Raw genomic sequence first — 20,620 nt, 5'->3', positions numbered from 1 at the left:
TTTTATTTTATTTTATTTTTTCAGTGTTCCAAGATTCATTGTTTATGCACCACACCGAGTGCTCCATGCAATATGTGCCCTCCTTAGAATTCCCCTAGGAAGTCATCTGATCCTGGACCCTTGTTTGTTGGGAGGTTGTTTTTTGTTTGTTTGTTTGTTTGTTTGTTTGTTTTAATTACCTCTTCAATTTCCTTGTGGTTATTGGTCTGTTTCAGATTTTCTATTTCCTCCTGTTTTAGTCTTGGAAGTTTATAATTTTCCAGGAAAGTCTCAATTTCTTCCAGATTACCTAATTTGTTGGCATATACTTGCTCGTAATATGTTCTTTAAAAAATGTCTGTATTTCCTTGATATTGGTCATGATCTCTCCCCTTTCATTCGTGATTTTATTAATTTAGATCATTTCTCTTTTCTTTTGAATGAGTCTGGTCAGAGATTTATCAATCTTATTAATTCATTCAAAGAACCTGCTTCTAGTTTTGTTCATCTGTTCTACCATTCTTCTGGTTTCTATTTCATTGATTTCTGCTCTTTCTTATTTCCTTCTCCTGCTTAGTTTAGGCTGTATTTATTGTTCTTTCTCCAGATCCTTTAGGTGTAAGGTTAGCTTGTGTTTTTGAGATTTTTATAATTTCTTGAGAGAGGCTTGTATTGCAATGTATTTTCCACTTAGGACCACCTTTGCTGTATCCCAGAGGTTTTGAACCAATGTGTTTCAAACCTCATTAGTTTCCATGATTATTTTTTTTTTTTTTTAGGTTCCTTAACTTCCTTGTTGACAGGTTCATTCTTTAGCAGGATGCTCTTTAATCTCCAAGTGTTTGAGTTCCTTCCAAGTTTCCTCTTGTGATTAAGTTTCAGTTCCAAAGAATTGTAACCTGAAAATGTGCAGGGAATAATCTCAATCTTTTGGTGTTTGTTGAGACCTGATTTGTGACCCAGTACATGATCTAACCTAGAGGAAGTTCCATGTGCACTCAAGAAGAATGAGTATTCTGTTTTAGAATGGAATGTTCTATATATATATCTGTGAAGTCCATCTGGTCATGTGTCATTCAAAGCTCTTCTTTCTTTGTTTTACTTCCACTTAGAAGATCTGTCCATTGCTGTGAATGGGGTGTTGAAGTTACCTACCATTAATGTATTATTATCAATGTGTTTCTTCACTTTGGTTATTAATTGGTTTTTATAATTGGCTGTTCCCATGTTAGGGCAGAAATATAATAATTGTTAGATACTTTTTTTATAGACCCTTAAGCATGATATTGTGTCCCTCTTCATCTCTTACTACAATCTTTAGTTTAAAATCCAATTTATCTTATAGAAAGATTGCTACCCCAGCTTTCTTTTGAGGTCCACTAGTGTGGTAAATCATTCTCTACCCCCTCACTTTTAGTCTGGAGGTGTCTTTAGGTCTAAAATGAGACTCTTCTAGACATCATATGGATGGTCCTTGCTTTTTTATCCAATCTGATGCCCTGTGCCTTTTGATTGGAGCACTTAGCCCATTTACATTCAAAATAACTCTTGAAAAGATCTGAATTTAGTGTCATTGTATTGTGCATAAAGTCCTTGTTTCTGTAGGTTGTCTCTGTTTTTTCTGACCTATGTTACTCTTGGGGTCTCTCTTTGCTTACAGTATCCCCATTAATATTTCTTGCAGGGCTGGTTTTGTGGTCACATATTCTTTCATTTTCTGTCTGTCCTGGAAGCTCTTTATCTTTCCATCCATTCTGAATGACATCCTTGCTGGGTAAAGTATTCTTGGTTGCATGTTCTTCTCATTTAGTACCATGAATGTATCATGCTGGCCTGCCAGGTCTCTGTAGGTAGGTCTGATGTTATCCTGATGTTCTTACTTCTGTAACTTAGGAAGGTCTTGTCTCAAGCTGCTTTCATGGAATTGAAACTTAGGAATTACAACTTAGAGAAAGAGCCAACAGTTCTGATCCAGATGAGACGCATGGAGAAGTCCCATGACTTCCTCTCCCTCTTCCCATATATTTCATCTTTGCCACCTTTCTCATTTCAACATTATGTACATATGTGCACATGTGCAGGGTGGGAGACTATGCATGGTATCTCTGGATGCTCTCCTATTCTGGGATCCCTCTCTTGGCCCCTAAGCAAATCAGAACTATATCTCTGTCCCCTAGTTCAACCCAAATAAGTTGCTGCATTAACAAACTGATAGAAACAACAACAAAAGTTGTAATGAAATCAGAAAAGCAAAATTTTCAGGCTACAGACAGGGAAGACCTTTTCCTTCACACTACCCAACACTCAAAGTGTCCCTTCTGTATGCTCAGGGCTTGAGTGGTTTATTCAGTTAATTGATGAAACCAAGAGTAACTGAAGTCCAGCCATGTATGTCTCCATTCGCACTGCCATGGGGGTCATCAGTCACATCAGTCCTTTTTACATGGAGTCTATCTGTGCTGATTGGCCTACCTGCTGACATTGATTTGTAACCCACAGACATGCACTCACTGCGATTCATAGTGGATGGCCTGACACATGTCAACCATCTCAGTCACCACTTTGATTCCTGTGTTAATTCTTACACTGTAAACACAGGTCTTATTCATGGTCACTTCCATGTCACATTTCTTCATTAACATGGTTGTTCTAGTGATATTATTGTTTAAGGGGCTGTAAGGCCCATAGCTGCAGAGCTGACTGGTGTTCCTAAGCACAAGATGATGGAATGTGCTTCATGACAAAACACCTGTATAGGTAAGGCTCCCTCAGTCTCCCAATGCAGAGCTATGTGCCGTGAGTTCAGTGGTAATGAGTTGACAGTGCAGTAAATCCAGGGAATGAAACAGTATGTACTTGGTATCTAGGAGCCACTCCAGAAAGTGCTGAAGCATCATCTAGGATGATCTGATAACACCACAGAAAAGGGAAAGTGGGACTATGTTCTTGGATTCATGAAATGATGACCGTTCTTGTTTGTTTGTTCCTAAAAGCATCCTGGGCAGCAAAGCTGTGTGACTGAAACCAAAGACAATGGCAATCTTAGTACCCAAGCTGGGGAATGTTAGACAATTCTGCACTGGAATTTCAGTATAGGGAAATATGCCATAAAATGAGTTATTTACAAATGCTTATGTATTAAAGACACAGTCTTTAAACAGAAACACAGGATACCAAAATGGGTAGTAATCCTGTGGCAAGTGTTGTGAGCAGAGGCTCCCAGGAACTCAAATCCACATTTCCCCCAGGAGCAATGGCTCACTGTCAGTGACTCTAAGCCCTCAGGGACTGTAAATAGCAGCTGTGAATGAAAGGATGCACTGTATGCATGCTCCCTGCTGGATCCCCATTTGATCCTGACCACAACACTCTTGTTCTCTTTCCTGGAGTGTCTCTTTTCCCTTTAGAAACACACTTGCACTGCTACCTCTCAGACATCACATTTTAGCACCTGTGAATCCCCTGCTGATTTTACGAAAACTCAAATTATGTCTTGGACCATGAACAAGACACATGTTTATAATGAAGTTTCAGCTGAGGCCAAGACCCCATGTTTCTAACAAGCCCCAGGCTGACAACTCTGCTGCTGTCCCTTACCCCCACAAACAGCAAGGGCCTGCATCCTGCCTTCCTCTTTTAATTCAGAATACTTAAAGCAACAGGTCCACTCTAATAGATGTCTGTAGTTAAGTAAGAGAAATGGTCACAGGCAAAACTTGTTTCTCCTTAGGGGTCTGAGGATTTTATCAAAAATAGAGAATATGTAAAGTCCTTGGTCAAATGAGAAGAATTTTAGAAAAATAGAATCAAACATCTCAACCACTACAAACATGTTGGGAAGTAAAACTAAAAGAAAAACCTATACTTGGCATAAATTAAGCCAGATTTTCATTTTATATATGTGACACACCTTGCCAAGACACAAATATTATAAAATAGACTTTGCTCTCTAGAAGCTTAATTAGAAAGGGAAAAGGTACCTAACAAGTGTCAAAAGGAATGGCTGTCTGGAGTTAAATTGCTAAAGTGCAGGTTAAAATAGGGGAATTCTTCTCCAGTAGAGACGGTTTCCAATCATGAATCAGGGATCTTCCTGGAGGAAGTGACATATGATGCCTGGGTGTTGCTGGGATTCATTTTACTCTGAGTTTGATATTAAGAGTTATTTTCCAGAGCCAAGTGGGAAAAACAACAACATAAAAGGTAAGTTACACTTAGCTTATATTGACGACTGATCATTAAGCAGAGCTGAAACAAAATGTTGCACACAGAGAGTTAAGGACATCACCGCTGAACTGGGTTTAGGCAAACACTGGAGCCGGGGCTGCTGGGATCTCACTCCAAAGGGAAGCCAGTACACGGATGTCTCCAGTGTGTTTTCCTGGGGGGAACAGAGAAGGAAGTCCCTCTGTAGCAGGTGAAGATGAGGACTGCAGGCGGGAAGGGCACTGGGAGCAGGAGGGCTGAGGACAGAATGAAAAGTGGGGGACACCTGGGAAAGAGCAACAAGGTGGCTCCAGAGACTTACCAGCACTTTCAGAGTCACAACACCAGAACTGCCACAAGCACCAGGGGCACTATCGCCATCAGGAAGACCAAGTTGGTCAGGTGTCTCGGGCCCAAGAAGTGGGGCTGCTCTGTGGATTTGATGCACAGAAGGTGTAATTTCTTATCTACCCCAGGTTGAGCCACACCTCCTAGGTCCTCTCTGCTTGTGTCACCCTCTACCTCACCAACCACACTTCCCTCACTTTCTTCTCTCATCCCTCCTCTGAGATGGGCCCTTTATCCAACACTGTGCATCCTCCCACATCTGCAAGACCTTGACTCTCAGCTCTTTTTTTTTTTAATTTATTTATTTATCTATTTGAGAGAGACAGAGGAGTGGAAAGAAGCAGACTCCCCACTGAGCAGAGAGCCTGGCATGGGGCTCAATCCCAGGACCCAAAGATCATGACCTGAGCTAAAGGCCGATACTTAACCAACTGAGCCACCTAGGTGCTCCAACCTCAGCTCTTCTATTTCTTAAGTTACTGATTTTTATTCCTCTTGGCCTAGAGTCCCTAGAATCCCCAATTTTTCTTCTGGCTCTCCTGCTTTACTGGTGGACCACCCATCCCCTTTCCCAACTGGGCCCCAGCTCTTTCTCACCCCAGTAAAGGACCATATCTTGGCCTCCTTGACCGCTGTATCACACCAGGCATGACAGGCCAGCTGCAGCCCTGGCTTTCACATCCAAGGACACCTGAAGATACCATGATCCACCAGCGTGGGGCAGGACATCACCTTGCTGGGTTCCCTCTTGTTCCTGCTCACTCTGCATCCACATCACCCACACAGGCTTTGGGTAGAAGCCAGAGACATGGCCCACCAGAAGCAGATGGCCAGGACTGGGACTGGGGCCAGTGGACAGCCAGGCCTCTGGCCTTACTGCAGAAAAAGAACAGGAATTCACAGACTGAGAAAGTAGATCTTCACATCACTTTAGATAAACACATCTTTCTACCTCTAGAAACATGTTACCAACATCTCCCTTCCCTCTTGATTCCTTTTACTCTGAAATTCAGATAATGATGCAAACTTATGACTGCAGAATGCTTGGAGGGAGGGAGCAGGACTGACCTTGTCGCTGCAGATCTGTCTTCCCTGCATGAAGAAGACCCAGCAGGAAGCAGGGGCAGAAGCCATTGATGGGTGTGTGTGTATTCTTAAGTTGACCACATGGTACTGATTCAAATGTTGGCAGACCTGCTGAGCTCTACTTCCTGGAAGAGAGCCATGAAAGTTATGGGCAGAGAATAGGGAAGGAGTCAGCCTGAAAGCTGGGATAAAAACAATCTAGTGTGAAGGGAGTACAGTGGGTACAGGGAACATGTAGATAGAGTTCACTGATAGGACTGAATGAGGAGAAAAACACACAGTTCAAGGAGATAGTCATAGGTGAAGGAGCAGAAGGTGCCTGGTTGGAGGCCAGGGAAGGGGGTAGTCATGAGAGACACTAGTGTGAGACAGGAGAGCAAAGTGTGCGGTCAATGAGAGGGATGGAAAGTAACAGAATATGTGAAGTTATTCAAGAATCTTCACCTAGCTTATACCCATGGCATGCAGTTTTACAATGGGGAGGCATGAGGTACAGAAGCAGTGAAGGTCCCCACAAAGAGGAGGAACTCAAGGAGACACACACACATGTACCACCTCCATCCCGCCCTGGAGAAAACTGAGCTCACAATCAAGTTGCCATTCACTGAGATGGTCCTGAAATATCAGAGGAAATGTAATCTATTTTATCCATTAGATATCTAATGACCTTTCCCGTTCCATCAGGTCCTCCTTGCTTAAGTTGCCTTTGGACTGCAAAAATGTGAAAGTCCCAGCGTCGCTGTCCCAGCCATGAGTCTGCAGTTCATCCAGCCAAGCTGAGGCAAGATTTTGAGCTCAGGAACCATTGTAAAAAGATGTGGTCAGGATGACTTGAAAGGAGATTGGCTCCTGGAATTCTGTGGCAAAAAGACAGATTGACTAAAGAGGAGGGCATGGGAAGGAGAAAGAATATAGCAGGTGCCAGGGAGGGGAAGATAAATCTGGAGGACAGGGAAGCCATAGCTGTCTCAGGAGACATGTGCTGCCCCACAGCCCTGAACGTCATACCCATCCTTCAGAAGAGCAGAGGGCCCTAGGGTCAGGGATGCTCAGGAAGGAACCAGGCTGGCAATCTCCTTCCCCAGGTATGTGCTGAGGAACATACATCATGAATGTACACATGCACATGAACACACACACAGACACAAACACACTCATTCAAACTCACACACATTACACTCTTACACAAACAAATATATACAGATACAGAATGTATACAGAATATATACAAACAAGGATAGAGACACAGAGTCACACATACTCACACAAACACATATTAAAACATATGCATAAAGACACATAAGACATGTACATACACCACAAATAGACATAGACACACACACTGGAAGACATACACACATATTCAAACACACTTACAGACACACAAGGACATGCACTCACATCACACACACACACATACCCAGAGTGGTATATGCACACACAGTCTTGCACCCACTGGGCAGGGCCAGGGTTCTCACCATCTTCACTGTCATCACCTGGGAGGAGAACCACCAGCTACACAAGTTGCAGGAACAGCATTGTATTTGCAGATGTTCTTTCTGTCTCCTACAAAGTTGGTCTTGACAGTCGTTCTAACAAACCTACCCCACACACAGTACTGCTCATCCGACTTCCTTCTCCATACACAAGCCTTCCCTGAGTCTCTCCGACAATGCAAATGTGCTCCTCCCTCAACCCTGGACACCTACTCAGACTCTCTTCCTCTCTTGGTCTGATTCCTGGCTTCCAGTTTCTCTCTGTCACCAGCTTCCATTCTGCTCCCCCTCCCCTAATTCAGATGTTACAGAGCCAGTACTGTGTGACATGGAAAAGTCACCCCACCTCTCATGCCTTTTCTTTTTACCCAGACAGTAATCCATGAAAATGCGTGGCTCCCCAGCACCCAGTCCTGGACCCTGCTGTCACTGGGTCCCTCCTGCCCTTGTGACACCCCCCCATGTATTTTCTTCCCTATCTCATCCCTCACCTCAGCTCATTCACATCTCTGACTTCTCACTGCTTAAATTAAATCCAGAATCAGCCAGGTAGATTTGATGATTGAGTTGGCTTTATTAAGTGATTCAACCATTGGACAATACCCCATCTGCCAAATAAAGGCAAGCTCCTAGGTGTTGTGCAAATGGGAGTTTTTAATAGGAAAGAAGTCGGTGAAAGAAAAGAAAGGAATTTTTCAGGGAAGGTCACCTTGGGAGAGGAGAGGGTCTTACCATGCAAATGACCACCTCTCCTTGAGTTATGGAGAGGCCCATGTGACACACTACCTCACTGGTGTTGAACAGAAAATTCCTCACTGATGTGCGAAGACTTACATTTCTGGGAGAGCTTAGAATCGCAGTTAGGTTAGAGATTAATCAAGGTTTGAGGACTTGGAATGGCTTGAGATGCTATTTTGGGCCATGCATTTCTTTTTAACAGTTGATCTATTTGCTTGTCCAGATTTCCCCTGGTTGCCTTCAACCACCAGTCTGCCATTATTCTTAGGGAAAACCAGAAGCAATCACAGTGACCACAGGACACTGAAACATCTGAGGAATACCCCTTCCATCTGACTTGCATTAAATGTATATCACTCACCAAATGTTCTCTTAGCACCTGCTTGGATTCAAGCACTGTGCTACACTGATGAAAATACAGTGTTCACAGTACAATCACTTTATTCAGGAGCTTTAGTCTACATATGAAGAAAAGCACATAAGCCAAGAACTATACATTTTAGTGTGCTGAGTTAGTTTTTCTTTGTTCGGTATTTTTTTTTTAATTCCACTATAGTGAACATACCATGTTAATTTGTTTCAGATGTATATATAGTGATTCAGCAATTGAATACATTACTTAATGCTCATGAACATAAGTGTAATCCTAAACCCCTTCACCCGTTTACCCTGCTCCCCCAACCCACCTCCTCTCTTGGAACCAGCAGTGTGGTCTCCATAAATAAGAGTCTGCTTTTTCCTTTCTCTCTTTTTGCATTGTTCTCTTCTTTTGTTTCTTAAATTCCAGGTAAGAGTGAGACCGTATGGAATTTGTCTTTCTCTGGCTGATTTATTTTACTTCCCAACATATTCTTAGCTCCATTCATGTTGTTACAAATGGCAAGATTTCAATCATATTCATGGCTGAATAATATTTCATTGTGTGTACATGCCACATCTTTTTTCTTTGTTTATCTATGTATGGACGCTTGGGCTGTTTCCATACATTGGCTGTTGTAAATAATGCTGCTGTAAACATCAGGGTGCATATATCTTTTCATTTTAGTGTTTTTGCATTCTTTGGGTACATATCCGATAATACAATTATTGGGTCATATGGTAATTCTGTTTTGTGGAAACTTCATGCTCTTTTCTACAGAGGCTGCCCCAGTTTGCATTCCCAACAGCAGTGCTCAAGTGTTCTTTTTCTCCACATCCTCCCCAACACGTGTTTCTTGTGTGTGTGTGTGTGTGTGTGTGTGTGTCTGTGTCTGTGTATGTCTGTGTGTTATGCGTGTGTGTGTGTTAATTTAATCAATGTGACTGGTGTGAGGTGATATCTCACCATGGTTTTGATTTGAATTTCCCTGATGATGAGTCATGTTGGGCATGTTTCACGTGTCTTTGGCCATGTGGATGTCTTCTTTGGAGAGCTGTCTGTTCATGTCTTCTATCCTTTTTTTAATTGGATTATTTGTTTTATTAGGTGTTGACTTGTACGAGTTCTTAATATATATTGAATATAAACCCTTTATCAAATAGATTCTCTAAATTCCTTAAGTAGGTTCTCCCTGTCCTTAGGTTGCCTTTTAGTATTGTTGATTATTTCCCCGGATGTTTAGGAGCTTTTATTTTGACATAGTCCCAGTAGTTTATTTCTGCTTTGTTCCCCTTGCCTCTGGAGACATATCTAGGAAGTCTGGACACATATCTAGGAAGAAGTTACTGTGGCCAGTATCAGAGACCTGACTGCCTGTGCTCCCTTCTAGGATGTTTATGTAATTTCGGGTCTCACGTCTAGGTCCTTAATCCACTTTGATTTTTTGTCTATGGTGTAAGAAAGTTGTCTTTTGCTTTTAGCTGTCCAGTTTTGCCAACATGATTTGTTGAAGAAATTTTCCATTTCCCATTGCATATTCTTGCCTCCTTTATCAATGTTTAATTGATCATAAAATCGTGGGTTTACTTCTGGGCTCTGCACTTTCTTCCATTGTGGTATGTTTGTGGTATGTGTCTATTTTGTGACAGTGCCCTACTGTTTTGATTACTACAGCTTTACTATAACTTGAAATTTGAAATTGTAATGGATCCAGTTTTGTTATCTTTTTTCTTTTTTTTTTTTTTAGAAATCCTAAAACACATGATTAACTTTTAATACATGTCAATATACAGAAAATAATTATGCAATTTAACAATATTATCTTGTACATCAGATTTTTACATGTACCTGGATATTTTCAAACAAATATAGAAATAGAACAGTGTAATGTGGTCCATATACACTATGGAGTATTACGCCTCCATCAGAAAAGACAAATACCCAACTTTTGTAGCAACATGGACAGGACTGGAAGAGATTATGCTGAGTGAAATAAGTCAAGCAGAGAGAGTCAAGTATCATATGGTTTCACTTATTTGTGGAGCATAACAAATAATATAGAGGACAAGAGTAGATGGATAGGAGAAGGGAGTTGAGGGAAATTTGAAGGGGAGGTGAACCATGAGAGACTATGGACTCTGAAAAACAACCTGAGGGTTTTGAAGAGGCGGGGGGTGGGAGGTTGGGGGAACCAGGAGGTGGGGATTAGGGAGGGCACAGATTGCATGGAGCACTGGGTGTGGTGAAAAAACAATGAATACTGTTACGCTGAAAATAAATAAAAATTTTAAAAAAAAAGAAAGAAAGAAATAGAACAGTTTAACAAACTCATGTCCCCATCACCCAGCTATTCGTGATGAATTGTTTACTTTATTCTGCCTTTGCTTTTCTTTTTCAAGATTGCTTTGGCCATTCACAGTCTTTTGTAGCTCCATACAAATTTTAGGATTGTTTGCTTTCATTCTATGAAGAATGCTGGTAGTATTTTCAAGGGATTGCATTAAATCTGTAGGTTGCTTTGGGTAGTATGGACATGTTAACAATATTTGTTCTTCCAATCCATGAGGATGGAATATTTTTCCATTTCTTTGTGTCACCTTCAGTTTTCTTTCTTTCTTTTTTTTTTTTTTAGTTAAGTTCAATTAGCCAACATATAGTACATCATTACTTTTTGATGTAGTGTCCAATGATTCATTACTTGTGTATAACAACCAGTGCTCATCAGATCACATGCCCTCCTTAATTCCCATCACTCAGTTACCTAATCCCCCCACCCCACCTCCTCTCTGCAACCATGAATTTGTTTCCCAGAGTCTCTCATGGCTTGTCTTCCTCTCTGATTTCTTCCTATTCAGTTTTCTCCTCCCTTCCCCATGATTGTCTTTTCTTAATCACTGCTTTATAGTTTCAATAATATAAGTCTTTCATCTCTTTGGTTAAGTGCATTCCTAGATATTTTATTATTTTAGTGCACTTGTAAATGGGATTTTTTTTCTTCATTTCTCCTTCTGCTGCTTCATTATTATTCTATAGAAAAGTGAGGGATTTCTCTATATTGATTTTTGTACCTTGAAATTTACTGAATTCATTTATCAGTTGTAGTAGTTTTTTGGGAGAGTCTTTAGGGTTTTCTGCAAATAGTAAAAGTCTTGTTTCTTCCTTAAATATTTAGTTGCATTTTATTCCTTTTTCTTGTCTGATTCTATAACTGGTACTTATAATCCTGTGCAAGTGGACACCCTTGTCTTCTTCCTGACCTTAGGAGAAAAGTTCTCAGTTTTTAACCATTAAGTATGATGTTAGTGTGGGGTTTTTACATGTGACCTTTATATTGAGTTATGTTACCACTAAATCTATTTTGTTGAAGGATTTTATCATAATGGATGTTGTACTTTGCCAGATAATTTTTCTGCATCTACTGAAATGATCATACAGTTTTTATACTTTCTTTTATTGTCATATGTCATGTTGATTAATTTGTGAATTTAGAACTACACTTGTGTCTCAGGAATAAATTCTGCTTAGTTGTAATGAATGATTTTTTTAATGTATTGTTGAATGCAGTTTGCTGATATTTTATTATGAATTTTTCATCTGTTTCATCAGAATTGTTGTCCTGTAGTTCTCTCCTTTTGTACTGTCTTTATCTGCTTTTGGTAACAGGGAAATGCTGGCCTAATAGAATGAATTTTAATAGTTTGAGAAGAATAAGTATTAACTCTTAGTTTGAGAAGAATATTAACTTATTCGTTAATTAATACTAGTTAGTTAATACTAGTAATTAATACTAATTAGTTAATAATACTAGTTAATACTAGTTAAGTATTAACTCTTCTTCAAATGTTTGGTAAAATCCACCTTTGAAGATTTCTGGTCGTGGACTTTTGTTTATTGAGGTTTCTTACGTTACTGATTCAATTTCATTGCTGATAATCAGTCAGTTCAAATTTTCTATTTTTTCCCATTTCAGTTTTGGAGGCTATATGTTTCAGTCCATTTTTGTAGGTTGTCCAGCTTCTTGGCATATAATTTTTCATAATATTCTCTTACAATCCTTCATATTTCTGTGATGTCTGTTGTTATTTCTCTTCTTTCACCTCTGATTTTGTTTGTTTGAATTCTCTCTCTCTCTCCCTCTCTCACTCCCTCTGATAAGTATAGCTAAATCTTTATTAATTTTGTTGATCTTGTCTAAGAATTTACTCCTGGTTACATTGATCTGTTCTTTTGGGTCTCTTTTTAGTTTCTATTTCATTTATTTCTGCTCTAATGTATATTATTTCCTCTTTATTACTGATTTTGGATTTTATTCGTTCTTCTTTTTCTCCTTTAGTCATAAGATTAGGTTGCTTATTTGAGATGTTTCTTGTTCTTGAGATGTGCCTGTATTGCTATAAACTGCTCTCTTAGAACAGTTTTTGCTACATCCCAGAGATTTTGGACCATTGTATTTCATTCTCATTCATCTCCGTGTATTTTTTTATTTCCTCCTTGATTTCATGGTTGACCCATTGAAAATTCAGTAGCATGTGTTTTAACCTCTATGTGTTTATACTCTTTCCATATTTTGCTTGTGATTTATCTCTGATTTCCTAGTGTTTTGGTAAGAAAAGATACGTGGTATGACATTGATCTTTTTGAAATTGTTTAGACTTATTTAGTGGACTAATATAGGATCTATTCTTGAGAATGACCCATATGAACTTGAAAAACATGTGCTTTCAGCTGTTTGGGGATGGAATGTTCTTTTTTGTTAAGATTTTATTCATTTATTTGACAGAGAGAGACAGCAAGAGAGGGAACACAAACAGGGGGAGTGGGAGAGGGAGAAGCAGGCTTCTGACCGAGCAGGGAGCCTGATGTGTGGCTCAATCTCAGGATCCTGGGATCATGACAGGAGCCAAAGGCAGATGCCCTGGGGATGGAATGTTCTGAATATATCATTTAGATCTATCTGGGCAAATGTGTCATTCAAAGCCATTATTTCCTTGATGATTTTCTGCTTGGATAGTCTGCCCATCAATGTAAATGGGGCTTAAAGTCTCCTACTATTATTGTATTACCTTCAATTACTTCCTTTATGTTTGATTTTAGCTGCTTTATGTAGTTGAGTTCTCCCATGTTGGGTGCATAAATATTTACCATTGTTGTATCTTCCTGTTGGATTGTTCCCTCTATCGTTATACAGTGTCCTTATTTATCTCTTGTCAAGTCTTCCCTTTAAATGAACAATGAATCATGGAACACTACATCAAAAATTAATGATGTACTGTATGGTGACTAACATAACACAATTTTTTTAAAAAGTCTATTTTGTCTGATATAAGTATTGCTAACCTGGTTTTTATTTCACATTGATTTGCTTGATAAATGCTTCTCTATCCCTTCACTTTGAATCTGCATGTGTCTTTAGACCTGAAATGAGTTTCTTATAAACAGTATATATATGGCTCTTGCTTTTTTATCCATAGCTTCACCCTATATCTTTTGATTGAAGCATTTAGTCCATTTACTTCAATGTAATTATTCATAGGTATGTCCTTATTGCCATTTTGTTAGTTATTTTATGGTTGTTTTTGTAGTTCTCTGTTTCTTTCTCTTTTTGCTTGCTTCTCTCAGGGTTAATAAACTATCTTTAGTGATATACTTGGATTCTTTTCTCCTGATTTTTTTGCACATCAGTTACTAATTTTTGGTTTGTGGTAATCATTCAGTTTGTATACAAAAGCTTCTGTACCTACCAGTCAATATTAAGTTAAGATCACTTAAGTTTGAAACCATTCTTTACTCCTTTCTTCCCCTAATTTTTGAAATATAGTGTCATACTTTGCATCCTTTTATTTTTGAGCCCCTTGACTGATTTCTATGCATATCCTTGTTTTTACTGATTTTCTCCTTCCTTTCCTTTGGTCTTTCCTTTCCTTTCCACTCAGAGTCCCCTTTAACATATTTTGTAGTGCTGGGTTACTGTTCAGGAATTCCCCTCATATTTGTTTGTCTGGGAAACTCTTTATCTCTCCTTTTATTCTGAATGATAACCTCACTGGATAGAGTATTCTTGCCTGTGGATTTTTTCCTTTTGATATTTTGAATATATCATGCCTATTTCTTCTGACCTGCAAAGTTATAGCTGAATAATCAGTGGATACATTTATAGATTCCCCTTGCATATAGCTTTCTTATTTTTTTCATGCTGGTATTAAAATTCTCCTTTTTTACTTTTTGCTATTTTAATTAATATGTTTTGTGGTGTAGAACTCCTTGGGTTGATTTTGTTGGGCGCTCACTGTGCCTCCTGATTCTTGACTTCTGTTTCCTTCAGCAGTTTTGGGAAGTTTTCAACTATTACTTCTTCAAATAAGTATTTTTTTAATATTTTATTTATTTATTTATTTATTTGAGAGAGAATGAGAGAGAGATCATGAGCAGTGGGAGGAGAAAAGGGAGAAGCAGCTGCCTTGCTGAGCAGGGAGACTGATGCAGGACTCAATCCCAGGACCTTAGGATCCTGATCTGAGCTGAAGGTAGATTTTTTTTAAATTTTTATTTATTTTTTAAATTTATTTTCAGTGTTCCAGAATTCATTGTTTATGCACCACACCCAGTGCTCCATGCAATGTGTGCCCTCCATAATACCCACCACCAGGCTCACCCAACCTTCCGTCCCCTTCCCTCCAAAACCCTCAGATTGTTTCTCAAAGTCCACAGTCTCTCATGGTTCATCTCCCCCTCCAATTTCCCTCAACTCCCTTCTCCTCCCCATGTCCTCCATGTTATTCCTTATGCTCCACAAATAAGTGAAACCATATGATAATTGACTCCCTCTACTTGACTTACTTCAATCAGCATAAATGTCTTCCAGTCCCATCCACATTGATACAAAAGTTGGGTATTCATCCTTTCTGATGGAGGCATCATACTCCATAGTGTATATGGACTACATCTTCCTTATCCATTCATCCATTGAAGGGCATCTTGGTTCTTTCCACAGTTTGGCAACTGTGGCCATTGCTGCTATGAACATTGGGGTACAGGTGGCCCTTCTTTTCACTACATCTATATCTTTGGGGTAAATACCCAGTAGTGCAGTTGCAGGGTCATAGGGAAGTTCTATTTTTAATTTCTTAAGGAATATCCACATTGTTTTCCAAAGTGACTGCACTAGCTCACATCCCCACCAATAGTTTAAGAGAGTTCCTCTTCCTCCACATCTTCTCCAACACATGTTGTTTACTGTCTTATTGATTTTGGCCATTCTAACTGCCATTCTAACTGGTGTAAGGTGGTATCACAATGTGGTTTTAATTTAAATCTTCCTGATGGCCAGTGATAATGAATATTTTTTCATGTGTCTGTTAGCCATTTGTATGTCTTCATTGGAGAAGTGTCTGTTCATGTCTTCTGCCCATTTTTTCACATGATTATCTGTTTTGTGTGTGTTGAGTTTGAGGAGTTCTTTATAGATCCTAGATATCAGCCCTTTGTCTATAATGTCATTTGAGAATATCTTCTCCCATTCTGTGGGTTGCCTCCGTGTTTTCTTGACTGTTTCCTTTGCTGTGCAGAAGCTTTTGATCTTGATGAAGTCCCAGAAATTCATTTTTGTTTTTGTTTCCTTTGACTGTGAAGACATATCTTGAAAAAGTTGTTGTGGCTGATGTCAAAGAGGTTACTGCCTATGTTATCCTCTAGGATTCTGATGGATTCCTGTCTCACGTTGAGGTTTTTTATCCATTTCGAGTTTATCTTTGTGTACAGTGTAAGAGAATGGTCGAGTTTCATTCTTCTACACATAGCTGTCCAGTTTTCCCAGCACCATTTATTGAAGAGACTGTCTTTTTTCCACTGTGCATTTTTTCCTGTTTTGTCGAAGATTATTTGACCATAGAGTTGAGGGTCCATATCTGGGTTTTCTACTCTGTTCCACTGGTCAATGTGTCTGTTTTTATGCCAGTACCATGCTGTCTTGGTGATCACAGCTTTGTGGTAAAGCTTGAAATCAGGCAACATGATGCCCCCAGTTTTGTTTTTCTTTTTCAACATTGCCTTAGCAATTCAGGATCTCTTCTGATTCCATACAAATTTTAGGATTGTTTGCTCCATCTCTTTGAAAAATGCCGGTGGAATTTTGATGGGAATGGCATTTAAAGTATAGATTGCTCTCGGTAGTATAGACATTTTAACAATGTTTATTCTTCCAATCCAAAAGCATGGAATGGCCTTCCATCTTTTTGTGTTTTCTCCAATTTCTTTCATGAATGTTCTGTAGTTCCTTGAGTAAAGATCCTTTACCTCTTTGGTTAGGTTTATTCCCAGGTATCTTATGGTTCTTGGTGCTACAGTAAATGGAATCGATTCTCTAATTTCCCTTTCTGTATTTTCATTGTTAGTGTATAAGAAAGCAACTGATTTCTGTACATTGATTTTGTATCCTGCCACATTACTGAATTGCTGTATGAGTTCTCGGAGTTAGGGGGTGGAGTCTTTTGGGTTTTCCATATAAAGTATCGTGTCATCTGCAAAGAGAGAGAGTTTGACTTCTTCCTTGCCTATTTGGATACCTTTTATTTCTCTTTATTGTCTGATTGCTCTTGCTAGGACTTCTAATACTATGTTGAACAAGAGTGGTGAAAGAGGGCATACTTGTCGTGTTCCTGATCTCAAAGGGAAGCCTGTCAGCTTTTTCCCATTGAGGATGATATTCGTTGTGGTTTTTTCATAGATAGATTTTATGAAGTTCAGGAATGTTCCCTCTCTCCGTGTACTTTGAAGTGTTTTAATCAGAAATGGATGCTGGATTTCGTCAAATGCTTTTTCTGCATCAACTGAGAGGACCATGAGGTTCTTCTCTCTTCTCTTATTGATTTTTCTATCACATTGATTGACTTGTGAATGTTGAACCACCCTTGCAACCCAGGGATAAATCCCACCTGGTCATGGTGGATAATCTTTTTAATGTGCTGTTGGATCCTATTAGCTAGGATCTTGTTGAGAATCTAAGCATCCATATTCATCAGGGATATTGGTCTGAAATTCTCCTTTTTGGTGGGGTCTTTGCCTGGTTTGGGGATTAGGGTAGTGCTAGCTTCATAAAAAGAGTCTGGAAGTTTTCCTTCTGCTCCTATTTTTTGAAACAGCTTCAGGAGAATAGGTATTATGTATTCTTTGAAAGTTTGGTAGAATTCCACAGGGAATCATCAGGTCTTGGTCCCTTGTTTTTCGGGGAGGTTTCTGATCACTGCTTCAATCTCGTTACTAGATATAGGTCTATTCAGGTTGTCAATTTCTTCCTGATTCAGTTTTGGAAGTTTATAGTTTTCCAGGAATGTATCCATTTCATCTAGGTTACTTAACTTATTGCCATATAACTGTTGATAATAACTTCTGATGATTGTTTCTACTTCCTTGGTGTTAGTTGTGATCTCTCCCTTTTCATTCATAATTTTATTAATTTGGGTCTTCTCACTTTTCTTTTGGATTATTTTGGCCAATGGTTTATCGATCTTATTGATTCTCTCAAAAAAGCAGCTTCTGGTTTCTTTGATGCATTCTACTGTATCTCTAGTTTCTATTTCATTGTACTCTGCTCTAATCTTGATTATTTCCCTTCTTGTGTGTGGAATTGGCTTAATTTGTTGTTGATTCTCCAGTTCTTTAAGGTGTAGAGACAGCGGGTGCATTCTGGATTTTTCATTTTTTTTGAGGGAGGCTTGGATGGCTATGTATTTCCCCCTTAGGACCGCCTTTGCTGTACCCCATAGGTTTGGGGCCGAAGTGTCTTCATTCTCATTGGTTTCCATGAATTGTTTAAGTTCTTCTTTGATCTCCTGGTTGATCCAGGCATTCTTAAGCAAGGTGGTCTTTAGCTTCCAGGTGTTTGTGTTCCTTCTGAACTTTTCCTTGTGACTGAGCTCCAGTTTCAAAGCATTGTGATCTGAGAATATGCAGGGAATAATCTCAGTCTTTTGGTATCGGTTGAGTCCTGATTTGTGACCCAGTATGTGGTCTATTCTGGAGAAGGTTCCATGTGCACTCGAGAAGAATGAGTATTCTGTTGTTTTAGGGTGGAATGTTCTGTATATATCTATGAGGTCTATCTGGTCCAATGTGTCATTCAGTGCTCTTGTTTCTTTATTGATTTTCTGCTTAGATGATCTATTACTGAGAGTGGTGTGTGTTAATATCCCCTACTGTTAATGTATTCATATCAATATGACTCTTTATCTTGATTAACACTCATCTTATGTAGTTGGCTGCTTCCATATTGGGGGCATAAATATTTACAATTGTTACATCTTCTTGTTGGATAGACCCTTTAAGAATGATGTAGTGGCCTTCTGTATTTCTGACTACAGTTTTTAGTTTAAAATCTAATTTATCTGATATGAGAATTGCTACTCCAGCCCTCTTTTGAGGCCCTTTGCCATGAAAGATTCTTCTCCATCCCTTCACTTTCAATCTGGATGTATCCTTAGGTTCAAAAATGGGTTTCTTATAGACAACAAATGGGTGAGTCCTGTCGTATCCAATCTGCAACCCTGGGCCATTTCATGGGCCCCTTTAGGCCATTCACGTTGAGAGTGATTATTGAGAGATATGTTTTTATTGACATCGTGCTACCTGTGAAGTCTTTGTTTCTATAGATTGTCTCCAAAAATTTCTGTTCACTGATATTCTTGGGTTTTTTCCTCCTTTATAGAACCCCCCTTAATATTTCTTATAGTGCCAGCTTGGTGGTCACATACTCTTTTAAACCCTGCTGGTCTTGGAAGCTCTTTATCTCTCCATCCATTTTAAATGTCAGTCTTGCTGGATAAAGTATTCTTGGCTGCATGTTCTTCTCATTTAGTGCCCTGAATACATCTTGCCAGCCCTTTCTGGCTTATCAGGTTTCTGTGTACAGGTTTGATGTTATTCTGATGGGTTTTCCTCTGTACATAAGGAATCTCTTCCCCCTAGCTGTTTTCAAGATCTCCTGTCTAAAATTATGATTCGTCATTTTCACAATCAGGTGTCTCGAGGTCTTTCTAGATTCTATGATCTTGGGGGGAGACCTTTCTGCCTCTAGGACATGAACGCTGGTTCCATTCGCCAGATTGGGAAAATTTTCATCGAGAATTTGTTCAGCTATATCATCTAGTCTTCTTTCTTTCTCCTCTCACTCAGGGATTCCAATAAATCTGACGTTGGAATGTTTCATGGTGTCATTTATTTCTGTAATTCTCTTTTCAAGGCTTCTAAGCTGTTTGTTCCAGGATTCCTCCTGATCCTTTTTCTCTATCAGTTTGTCTTCTAGATCACTAATTGTATCTTCTGCCTCAGTTACCCTAGCTGTTAGAGAATTTAGATTAGATTGGACCTCATTGAGAGCATTGTTAACATCATCCCTGGTAGCTTTCACTTATGCCCTAATCAATTCCATTTTGTCATTAAAGGCTTTCTCCAACCTAGCCATTGCCTGGATAATTGTTAACCTGAATTCCCTTTTCAGCATACTGTATATGTCCATATCCAATAGCTCTGATGGAGAGGGCACAGTCTGTGATTCCTCCTCCTAGTCATTTTGGTGAGAGATGGCTGAAGGGATGTGTAGCTGCATGTTTCAACTGTGGTGCAGACAAGATGCACTCCAGCATGCTTCTGAGCAGTCGGAGTCCCCACCAAAAAGAAAGAAAAAAAGAGAGAGAGAGAGGGAGAGAAAGGAAAAAAAAAAAAAAAAAGAAAAGAGAATACCCAGCCTGAATGGGCTCCAAAGATAAGATTTATAAAGTATGCAAACAAAAAGACTGACAAAAGTAAATGACAAGGAAGAAAAAAAAAAAAAGAACCCAACCAAAATGAACCCCAAGTATAAGATTTATATACTACCAGAACAAAAACAAATACACAGAAACACTGACAGAAGAAAAGATGGGGGGGGGGTGGCTATAAATTCTCAATGTGGGCAAGGAAGGTTATTTTGATTGTTCCTGGATGTATCTTGATATCTTTGTTAAAGAACTCGGCTTTCCTGAGAAAAGGGGGATTAAAACTGGTTTATATATGGGGGTAGCATTGATTGGCAAAAGGGGATTACCTTGAAGCTTATCTCTATATGAATAGTAAATAAATAAATAAATAATAAAAACACAGGTATATGTATCAAAAAAGTTCAAGTTAAAAGGTTATTATGGAATTTGTTGTATTGAACATCTCATTGTAATGGTAAATAGGTTAAAATTATTTTAAAAACTGAAAAGAATGAGAATAGTGGGAAAGAATTAAAAATAAAGTTGTATTTATGAAGTAGTGGTGGTTGTCCTCTTGTTCTTTTTTTGTTGTTGTTGTTGTTTTGTGTGTGTGTGGTTTTTTTTTGTTTTTTTTTTTTTTTGGCTGGCTTTCTGGGGAGGGGCCTGCCACATGGTTTTTC

The sequence above is a fragment of the Martes martes genome (assembly GCF_963455335.1).
Source record: "Martes martes genome assembly, chromosome: 15".
In the NCBI taxonomy this organism is placed as follows: domain Eukaryota; kingdom Metazoa; phylum Chordata; class Mammalia; order Carnivora; family Mustelidae; genus Martes; species Martes martes.
Note: the sequence above shows the minus strand (reverse complement) of the source record.